The following is a 7,500-nucleotide window of genomic DNA, read 5'->3' on the forward strand; positions in this document are numbered from 1 at the left end:
AGACCCAACACTGCTTAGCTTCCAAGATCAGATGAGATTGGGCGTATCCAGTGTGGTGTGGCTGTAGATGAGCTTTGTGGTTTCTGTTAGAACTTTTCTACTTCTAACTACTGGTTCATAAATGAATATGTTTGAAAATGGAATGCATCAACAGAACGGTGTTGGCAGTATAAAAATATCTACAGCACCTTGTATTCCCAGGTGGTCTCCCATCCAAGTACTAACCAGGCCCAACACTGCTTAGCTTCCAAGATCAGATGAGATTGGGCGTATCCAGTGTGGTTTTGGATGTAGATGAGCTTACTAGTTTCTGTTAAAACTTTTCTACTTCTAACTACTGGTTCATAAATGAATACGTTTGAAAATGGAATGCATCAACAGAACGGTGTTGGCAGTATAAAATGATCTACAGCACCTTGTATTCCCAGGTGGTCTCCCATCCAAGTACTAACCAGGCCCAACACTGCTTAGCTTCCAAGATCAGATGAGATTGGGCGTATCCAGTGTGGTGTGGCTGTATATGAGCTTTATGGTTTCTGTTAGAACTTTTCTACTTCTAACTACTGGTTCATAAATGCATACGTTTGAAAATGGAATGCATCAACAGAACTGTGTTGGCAGTATAAAAATATCTACAGCACCTTGTATTCCCAGGTGGTCTCCCATCCAAGTACTAACCAGGCCCAACACTGCTTAGCTTCCAAGATCAGATGAGATTGGGCGTATCCAGTATGGTGTGGCTGTAGATGAGCTTTGTGGTTTCTGTTAGAACTTTTCTACTTCTAACTACTGGTTCATAAATGAATATGTTTGAAAATGGAATGCATCAACAGAACGGTGTTGGCAGTATAAAATTATCTACAGCACCTTGTATTCCCAGGTGCTCTCCCATCAAAGTACTAACCAGGCCCAACACTGCTTAGCTTCCAAGATCAGAATAGATTGGGCGTATCCAGTGTGGTGTGGTTGTAGATGAGCTTTATGGTTTCTGTTAGAACTTTTCTACTTCTAACTACTGGTTCATAAATAAATACGTTTGAAAATGGAATGCATCAACAGAACGGTGTTGGCAGTATAAAAATATCTACAGCACCTTGTATTCCCAGGTGGTCTCCCATCCAAGTACTAACCAGGCCCAACACTGCTTAGCTTCCAAGATCAGATGAGATTGGGCGTATCCAGTGTGGTGTGGCTGTAGATGAGCTTTGTGGTTTCTGTTAGAACTTTTCTACTTCTAACTACTGGTTCATAAATGAAAACGTTTGAAAATGGAATGCATCAACAGAACGGTGTTGGCAGTATAAAAATATCTACAGCACCTTGTATTCCCAGGTGGTCTCCCATCCAAGTACTAACCAGGCCCAACACTGCTTAGCTTCCAAGATCAGATGAGATTGGGCGTATCCAGTGTGGTTTTGGATGTAGATGAGCTTTGTAGTTTCTGTTAAAACTTTTCTACTTCTAACTACTGGTTCATAAATGAATACGTTTGAAAATGGAATGCATCAACAGAACGGTGTTGGCAGTATAAAATTATCTACAGCACCTTGTATTCCCAGGTGGTCTCCCATCCAAATACTAACCAGGCCCAACACTGCTTAGCTTCCAAGATCAGATGAGATTGGGCGTATCCAGTGTGGTGTGGCTGTATATGAGCTTTATGGTTTCTGTTAGAACTTTTCTACTTCTAACTACTGGTTCATAAATGCATACGTTTGAAAATGGAATGCATCAACAGAACTGTGTTGGCAGTATAAAAATATCTACAGCACCTTGTATTCCCAGGTGGTCTCCCATCCAAGTACTAACCAGGCCCAACACTGCTTAGCTTCCAAGATCAGATGAGATTGGGCATATCCAGTGTGGTGTGGCTGTAGATGAGCTTTGTGGTTTCTGTTAGAACTTTTCTACTTCTAACTACTGGTTCATAAATGAATATGTTTGAAAATGGAATGCATCAACAGAACGGTGTTGGCAGTATAAAATTATCTACAGCACCTTGTATTCCCAGGTGGTCTCCCATCAAAGTACTAACCAGGCCCAACACTGCTTAGCTTCCAAGATCAGAATAGATTGGGCGTATCCAGTGTGGTGTGGTTGTAGATGAGCTTTATGGTTTCTGTTAGAACTTTTCTACTTCTAACTACTGGTTCATAAATGAATACGTTTGAAAATGGAATGCATCAACAGAACGGTGTTGGCAGTAAAAAATATCTACAGCACCTTGTATTCCCAGGTGGTCTCCCATCCAAGTCCTAACCAGGCACAACACTGCTTAGCTTCCAAGATCAGATGAGATTGGGCGTATCCAGTGTGGTTTTGGATGTAGATGAGCTTTGTAATGTCTGTTAAAACTTTTCTACTTCTAACTACTGGTTCATAAATGAATACGTTTGAAAATGGAATGCATCAACAGAACGGTGTTGGCAGTATAAAATTATCTACAGCACCTTGTATTCCCAGGTGGTCTCCCATCCAAGTACTAACCAGGCCCAACACTGCTTAGCTTCCAAGATCAGATGAGATTGGAAGTATCCAGTGTGGTGTGGCTGTAGATGAACTTTGTGGTTTCTGTTAGAACTTTTCTACTTCTAACTACTGGTTCATAAATGAATATGTTTGAAAATGGAATGCATCAACAGAACGGTGTTGGCAGTATAAAATTATCTACAGCACCTTGTATTCCCAGGTGGTCTCCCATCAAAGTACTAACCAGGCCCAACACTGCTTAGCTTCCAAGATCAGAATAGATTGGGCGTATCCAGTGTGGTGTGGTTGTAGATGAGCTTTATGGTTTCTGTTAGAACTTTTCTACTTCTAACTACTGGTTCATAAATAAATACGTTTGAAAATGGAATGCATCAACAGAACGGTGTTGGCAGTATAAAAATATCTACAGCACCTTGTATTCCCAGGTGGTCTCCCATCCAAGTACTAACAAGGCCCAACACTGCTTTGCTTCCAAGATCAGATGAGATTGGGCGTATTCAGTGTGGTGTGGCTGTAGATGAGCTTTGTGGTTTCTGTTAGAACTTTTCTACTTCTAACTACTGGTTCATAAATGAATACGTTTGAAAATGGAATGCATCAACAGAACGGTGTTGGCAGTATAAAAATATCTACAGCACCTTGTATTCCCAGGTGGTCTCCCATCCAAGTACTAACCAGGCCGAACACTGCTTAGCTTCCAAGATCAGATGAGATTGGGCGTATCCAGTGTGGTTTTGGATGTAGATGAGCTTAGTAGTTTCTGTTAAAACTTTTCTACTTCTAATTACTGGTTCATAAATGAATACGTTTGAAAATGGAATGCATCAACAGAACGGTGTTGGCAGTATAAAATTATCTACAGCACCTTGTATTCCCAGGTGGTCTCCCATCCAAGTACTAACCAGGCCCAACACTGCTTAGCTTCCAAGATCAGATGAGATTGGGCGTATCCAGTGTGGTGTGGCTGTATATGAGTTTTACGGTTTCTGTTAGAACTTTTCTACTTCTAACTACTGGTTCATAAATGCATACGTTTGAAAATGGAATGCATCAACAGAACGGTGTTGGCAGTATAAAAATATCTACAGCACCTTGTATTCCCAGGTGGTCTCCCATCCTAGTACTAACCAGGCCCAACACTGCTTAGCTTCCAATATCAGATGAGATTGGGCGTACCCAGTGTGGTTTGGATGTAGATGAGCTTTGTGGTTTCTGCTAGAACTTTTCTACTTCTAACTACTGGTTCATAAATAAGTACGTTTGAAAATGGAATGCATCAACAGAACAGTGTTGGCAGTATAAAAATATCTACAGCACCTTGTATTCTCAGGTAGTCTCCCATCCAAGTACTAACCAGGCCCAACACTGCTTAGCTTGCAAGATCAGATGAGATTGGGCGTACCCAGTATGGTGTGGCTGTAGATGAGCTTTGTGGTTTCTGTAAGAACTTTTCTACTTCTAACTACTGGTTCATAAATGAATACGTTTGAAAATGGAATGGATCAACAGAACGGTGTTGGCAGTATTAAAATATCTACAGCACCTTATATTCCCAGGTGGTCTCCCATCCAAGTACTAAACAGGCCCAACACTGCTTAGCTTCCAAGATCAGATGAGATTGGGCGTATCCAGTGTGGTGTGGCTGTAGATAAGCTTTGTGTTTTCTGTTAGAACTTTTCTACTTCTAACTACTGGTTCATAAATGAATACGTTTGAAAATGGAATGCATCAACAGAACGGTGTTGGCAGTATAAAAATATCTACAGCACCTTGTATTCCCAGGTGGTCTCCCATCCAAGCACTAACCAGGCCCAACACTGCTTAGCTTCCAAGATCAGACGAGATTGGGCGTATCCAGTGTCGTGTGGCTGTAGATGAGCTTTGTGGTTTCTATTAGAACTTTTCTACTTCTAACTACTGGTTCATAAATGAATACATTTGAAAATGGAATGCATCAACAGAACGGTGTTGGCAGTATAAACATATCTACAGCACCTTGTATTCCCAGGTGGTCTCCCATCCAAGTACTAACCAGGCCCAACACTGCTTAGCTTCCAAGATCAGATGAGATTGGGCGTATCCAGTGTGGTTTGGATGTAGATGAGCTTTGTGGTTTCTGTTAGAACTTTTCTACTTCTAACTACTGGTTCATAAATGAATACGTTTGAAAATGGAATGTATCAACAGAACGGTGTTGGCAGTATAAAAATATCTACAGCACCTTGTATTCCCAGGTGGTCTCCCATCCAAGCACTAACCAGGCACAACACTGCTTAGCTTCCAAGATCAGACGAGATTGGGCGTATCCAGTTTCGTGTGGCTGTAGATGAGCTTTGTGGTTTCTATTAGAACTTTTCTACTTCTAACTACTGGTTCATAAATGAATACGTTTGAAAATGGAATGCATCAACAGAACGGTGTTGGCAGTATAAACATATCTACAGCACCTTGTATTCCCAGGTGGTCTCCCATCCAAGTACGAACCAGGCCCAACACTGCTTAACTTCCAAGATCTGATGAGATTGGGCATATCCAGTGTGGTGTGGCTGTAGATGAGCTTTGCGGTTTCTATTAGAACTTTTCTACTTCTAACTACTGGTTCATAAATGAATACGTTTGAAAATGGAATGCATCAACAGAACGGTGTTGGCAGTATAAAAATATCTACAGCACCTTGTATTCCCAGGTGGTCTCCCATCCAAGTACTAACCAGGCCTAACACTGCTTAGCTTCCAAGATCAGATGAGATTGGGCGTATCCAGTGTGGTTTGGATGTAGATGAGCTTTGTGGTTTCTGTTAGAACTTTTCTACTTCTAACTACTGGTTCATAAATGAATACATTTGAAAATGGAATGCATCAACAGAACGGTGTTGGCAGTATAAAAATATCTACAGCACCTTGTATTCCCAGGTGGTCTCCCATCCAAGTACTAACCAGGCCTAACACTGCTTAGCTTCCAAGATCAGATGAGATTGGGCGTATCCAGTGTGGTTTGGATGTAGATGAGCTTTGTGGTTTCTGTTAGAACTTTTCTACTTCTAACTACTGGTTCATAAATGAATACGTTTGAAAATGGAATGCATCAACAGAACGGTGTTGGCAGTATAAAAATATCTACAGCACCTTGTATTCCCAGGTGGTCTCCCATCCAAGTACTAACCAGTCCCAACACTGCTTAGCTTCCAAGATCAGATGAGATTGGGCGTATCCAGTGTGGTGTGGCTGTAGATGAGCTTTGTGGTTTCTGTTAGAACTTTTCTACTTCTAACTACTGGTTCATAAATGAATACGTTTGAAAATGGAATGCATCAACAGAACGGTGTTGGCAGTATAAAAATATCTACAGCACCTTGTATTCCCAGTTGGTCTCCCATCTAAGTACTAACCAGGCCCAACACTGCTTAGCTTCCAAGATCAGATGAGATTGGGCGTATCCAGTGTGGTGAGGCTGTAGATGAGCTTTGTTGTTTCTGTTAGAACTTTTCTACTTCTAACTACTGGTTCATAAATGAATACATTTGAAAATGGAATGCATCAACAGAACGGTGTTGGCAGTATAAAAATATGTACAGCACCTTGTATTCCCAGGTGGTCTCCCATCCTAGTACTAACCAGGCCCAACACTGCTTAGCTTCCAATATCAGATGAGATTGGGCGTACCCAGTGTGGTTTGGATGTAGATGAGCTTTGTGGTTTCTGTTAGAACTTTTCTACTTCTAACTACTGGTTCATAAATGAACACTTTTGAAAATGGAATGCATCAACAGAACGGTGTTGGCAGTATAAAAATATCTACAGCACCTTGTATTCCCAGGTGGTCTCACATCCAAGTACTAACCAGGCCCAACACTGCTTAGCTTCCATGATCAGATGAGATTGGGCGTATCCAGTGTGGTGTGGCTGTAGATGAGCTTTGTGATTTCTGTTAGAACTTTTCTACTTCTAACTACTGGTTCATAAATGAATACATTTGAAAATGGAATGCATCAACAGAACGGTGTGGGCAGTATAAAAATATCTACAGCACCTTGTATTCCCAGGTGGTCTCCTATCCAAGTACTAACCAGGCCCAACACTGCTTAGCTTCCAAGATAAGATGAGATTGGGCGTATCCAGTGTGGTGTTGCTGTAGATGAGCTTTGTGGTTTCTGTTAGAACTTTTCTACTTCTAACTACTGGTTCATAAATGAGTACATTTGAAAATGGAATGCATCAACAGAACGGTGTTGGCAGTATAAAAATATCTACAGCACCTTGTATTCCCAGGTGGTCTCCCATCCAAGTACTAACCAGGCCCAACACTGCTTAGCTTCCAAGATCAGATGAGATTGGGCGTATCCAGTGTGGTGTGGCTGTAGATGAGCTTTGTGGTTTCTGCTAGAACTTTTCTACTTCTAACTACTGGTTCATAAATAAGTACGTTTGAAAATGGAATGCATCAACTGAACGGTGTTGGCAGTATTAAAATATCTACAGCACCTTGTATTCCCAGGTGGTCTCCGATCCAAGTACTAACCAGGCACAACACTGCTTAGCTTCCAAGATCAGATGAGATTGGGCGTATCCAGTGTGGAGTGGCTGTAGATGAGCTTTTTGGTTTCTGTTAGAACTTTTCTACTTCTAACTACTGGTTCATAAATGAATACGTTTGAAAATGGAATGCATCAACAGAACGGTGTTGGCAGTATAAAAATATCTACAGCACCTTGTATTCCCAGGTGGTCTCCCATCCAAGTACTAACCAGGCCAAACACTGCTTAGCTTCCAAGATCAGATGAGATTGGGCGTATCCAGTGTGGTGTGGCTGTAGATGAGCTTTGTGGTTTCTGTTAGAACTTTTCTACTTCTAACTACTGGTTCATAAATGAATACGTTTGAAAATGGAATGCATCAACAGAACGGTGTTGGTAGTATAAAAATATCTACAGCACCTTGTATTCCCAGGTGGTCTCCCATCCAAGTACTAACCAGGCCCAACACTGCTTAGCTTCCAAGATCAGATGAGATT

General features: G+C 41.4%; 19 non-coding genes and 15 pseudogenes across 19 annotated transcripts in view; all 34 read right to left on the reverse strand.

Moving 5' to 3' along the window:
• The window catches only part of LOC135062204 (5S ribosomal RNA), a 119-nt gene extending 50 nt beyond the window's left edge, over positions 1–69 (reverse strand). Inside the window, exon 1 of the ribosomal RNA XR_010248558.1 lies at positions 1–69. This exon is cut by the window's left edge and continues 50 nt beyond it. This is a non-coding gene — a ribosomal RNA (5S ribosomal RNA).
• A 107-nt stretch (positions 70–176) lies between these two features.
• On the reverse strand, positions 177–296 carry LOC134888934 (5S ribosomal RNA; annotated as a pseudogene).
• Positions 297–403: 107 nt separating this feature from the next.
• LOC135059203 (5S ribosomal RNA) lies at positions 404–522 on the reverse strand. Its single transcript, XR_010245615.1, has one exon. It is a non-coding gene; the product is annotated as a 5S ribosomal RNA (ribosomal RNA).
• A 107-nt stretch (positions 523–629) lies between these two features.
• LOC135059374 (5S ribosomal RNA) lies at positions 630–748 on the reverse strand. Its single transcript, XR_010245779.1, has one exon. It is a non-coding gene; the product is annotated as a 5S ribosomal RNA (ribosomal RNA).
• Positions 749–855: 107 nt separating this feature from the next.
• On the reverse strand, positions 856–974 carry LOC134894872 (5S ribosomal RNA; annotated as a pseudogene).
• A 107-nt stretch (positions 975–1,081) lies between these two features.
• LOC134900132 (5S ribosomal RNA) lies at positions 1,082–1,200 on the reverse strand. Its single transcript, XR_010173650.1, has one exon. It is a non-coding gene; the product is annotated as a 5S ribosomal RNA (ribosomal RNA).
• A 107-nt stretch (positions 1,201–1,307) lies between these two features.
• On the reverse strand, positions 1,308–1,427 carry LOC134888936 (5S ribosomal RNA; annotated as a pseudogene).
• Positions 1,428–1,534: 107 nt separating this feature from the next.
• Positions 1,535–1,653, reverse strand: LOC135069524 (5S ribosomal RNA). Its single transcript, XR_010255704.1, has one exon. It is a non-coding gene; the product is annotated as a 5S ribosomal RNA (ribosomal RNA).
• A 107-nt stretch (positions 1,654–1,760) lies between these two features.
• Positions 1,761–1,879, reverse strand: LOC135059131 (5S ribosomal RNA). The gene has a single exon (XR_010245547.1). It is a non-coding gene; the product is annotated as a 5S ribosomal RNA (ribosomal RNA).
• A 107-nt stretch (positions 1,880–1,986) lies between these two features.
• On the reverse strand, positions 1,987–2,105 carry LOC134890619 (5S ribosomal RNA; annotated as a pseudogene).
• A 106-nt stretch (positions 2,106–2,211) lies between these two features.
• Positions 2,212–2,331, reverse strand: LOC134895240 (5S ribosomal RNA; annotated as a pseudogene).
• Positions 2,332–2,438: 107 nt separating this feature from the next.
• On the reverse strand, positions 2,439–2,557 carry LOC135062611 (5S ribosomal RNA). Its single transcript, XR_010248959.1, has one exon. It is a non-coding gene; the product is annotated as a 5S ribosomal RNA (ribosomal RNA).
• Positions 2,558–2,664: 107 nt separating this feature from the next.
• LOC134890620 (5S ribosomal RNA) lies at positions 2,665–2,783 on the reverse strand (annotated as a pseudogene).
• Positions 2,784–2,890: 107 nt separating this feature from the next.
• Positions 2,891–3,009, reverse strand: LOC134900850 (5S ribosomal RNA). The gene has a single exon (XR_010174352.1). It is a non-coding gene; the product is annotated as a 5S ribosomal RNA (ribosomal RNA).
• Positions 3,010–3,116: 107 nt separating this feature from the next.
• LOC134894267 (5S ribosomal RNA) lies at positions 3,117–3,236 on the reverse strand (annotated as a pseudogene).
• Positions 3,237–3,343: 107 nt separating this feature from the next.
• Positions 3,344–3,462, reverse strand: LOC135062506 (5S ribosomal RNA). Its single transcript, XR_010248853.1, has one exon. It is a non-coding gene; the product is annotated as a 5S ribosomal RNA (ribosomal RNA).
• A 107-nt stretch (positions 3,463–3,569) lies between these two features.
• Positions 3,570–3,688, reverse strand: LOC134888902 (5S ribosomal RNA; annotated as a pseudogene).
• Positions 3,689–3,795: 107 nt separating this feature from the next.
• LOC134892261 (5S ribosomal RNA) lies at positions 3,796–3,914 on the reverse strand (annotated as a pseudogene).
• Positions 3,915–4,021: 107 nt separating this feature from the next.
• LOC135059200 (5S ribosomal RNA) lies at positions 4,022–4,140 on the reverse strand. Its single transcript, XR_010245612.1, has one exon. It is a non-coding gene; the product is annotated as a 5S ribosomal RNA (ribosomal RNA).
• Positions 4,141–4,247: 107 nt separating this feature from the next.
• LOC134889450 (5S ribosomal RNA) lies at positions 4,248–4,366 on the reverse strand (annotated as a pseudogene).
• Positions 4,367–4,473: 107 nt separating this feature from the next.
• On the reverse strand, positions 4,474–4,592 carry LOC135065268 (5S ribosomal RNA). The gene has a single exon (XR_010251551.1). It is a non-coding gene; the product is annotated as a 5S ribosomal RNA (ribosomal RNA).
• Positions 4,593–4,699: 107 nt separating this feature from the next.
• Positions 4,700–4,818, reverse strand: LOC134895856 (5S ribosomal RNA; annotated as a pseudogene).
• A 107-nt stretch (positions 4,819–4,925) lies between these two features.
• On the reverse strand, positions 4,926–5,044 carry LOC135062918 (5S ribosomal RNA). The gene has a single exon (XR_010249261.1). It is a non-coding gene; the product is annotated as a 5S ribosomal RNA (ribosomal RNA).
• Positions 5,045–5,151: 107 nt separating this feature from the next.
• On the reverse strand, positions 5,152–5,270 carry LOC134886658 (5S ribosomal RNA). The gene has a single exon (XR_010170737.1). It is a non-coding gene; the product is annotated as a 5S ribosomal RNA (ribosomal RNA).
• Positions 5,271–5,377: 107 nt separating this feature from the next.
• On the reverse strand, positions 5,378–5,496 carry LOC134886659 (5S ribosomal RNA). Its single transcript, XR_010170738.1, has one exon. It is a non-coding gene; the product is annotated as a 5S ribosomal RNA (ribosomal RNA).
• Positions 5,497–5,603: 107 nt separating this feature from the next.
• LOC135068111 (5S ribosomal RNA) lies at positions 5,604–5,722 on the reverse strand. Its single transcript, XR_010254318.1, has one exon. It is a non-coding gene; the product is annotated as a 5S ribosomal RNA (ribosomal RNA).
• Positions 5,723–5,829: 107 nt separating this feature from the next.
• Positions 5,830–5,948, reverse strand: LOC135069147 (5S ribosomal RNA). The gene has a single exon (XR_010255336.1). It is a non-coding gene; the product is annotated as a 5S ribosomal RNA (ribosomal RNA).
• A 107-nt stretch (positions 5,949–6,055) lies between these two features.
• Positions 6,056–6,174, reverse strand: LOC134893170 (5S ribosomal RNA; annotated as a pseudogene).
• A 107-nt stretch (positions 6,175–6,281) lies between these two features.
• LOC134890271 (5S ribosomal RNA) lies at positions 6,282–6,400 on the reverse strand (annotated as a pseudogene).
• Positions 6,401–6,507: 107 nt separating this feature from the next.
• Positions 6,508–6,626, reverse strand: LOC134892209 (5S ribosomal RNA; annotated as a pseudogene).
• Positions 6,627–6,733: 107 nt separating this feature from the next.
• On the reverse strand, positions 6,734–6,852 carry LOC134900133 (5S ribosomal RNA). Its single transcript, XR_010173651.1, has one exon. It is a non-coding gene; the product is annotated as a 5S ribosomal RNA (ribosomal RNA).
• A 107-nt stretch (positions 6,853–6,959) lies between these two features.
• Positions 6,960–7,078, reverse strand: LOC134893236 (5S ribosomal RNA; annotated as a pseudogene).
• Positions 7,079–7,185: 107 nt separating this feature from the next.
• On the reverse strand, positions 7,186–7,304 carry LOC135067113 (5S ribosomal RNA). The gene has a single exon (XR_010253338.1). It is a non-coding gene; the product is annotated as a 5S ribosomal RNA (ribosomal RNA).
• A 107-nt stretch (positions 7,305–7,411) lies between these two features.
• The window catches only part of LOC134900134 (5S ribosomal RNA), a 119-nt gene continuing 30 nt past the window's right edge, over positions 7,412–7,500 (reverse strand). Inside the window, exon 1 of the ribosomal RNA XR_010173652.1 lies at positions 7,412–7,500. This exon is cut by the window's right edge and continues 30 nt beyond it. This is a non-coding gene — a ribosomal RNA (5S ribosomal RNA).

Source organism: Pseudophryne corroboree, chromosome 3 (assembly GCF_028390025.1).
Source record: "Pseudophryne corroboree isolate aPseCor3 chromosome 3, aPseCor3.hap2, whole genome shotgun sequence".
Classification (NCBI taxonomy): Eukaryota; Metazoa; Chordata; class Amphibia; order Anura; family Myobatrachidae; genus Pseudophryne; species Pseudophryne corroboree.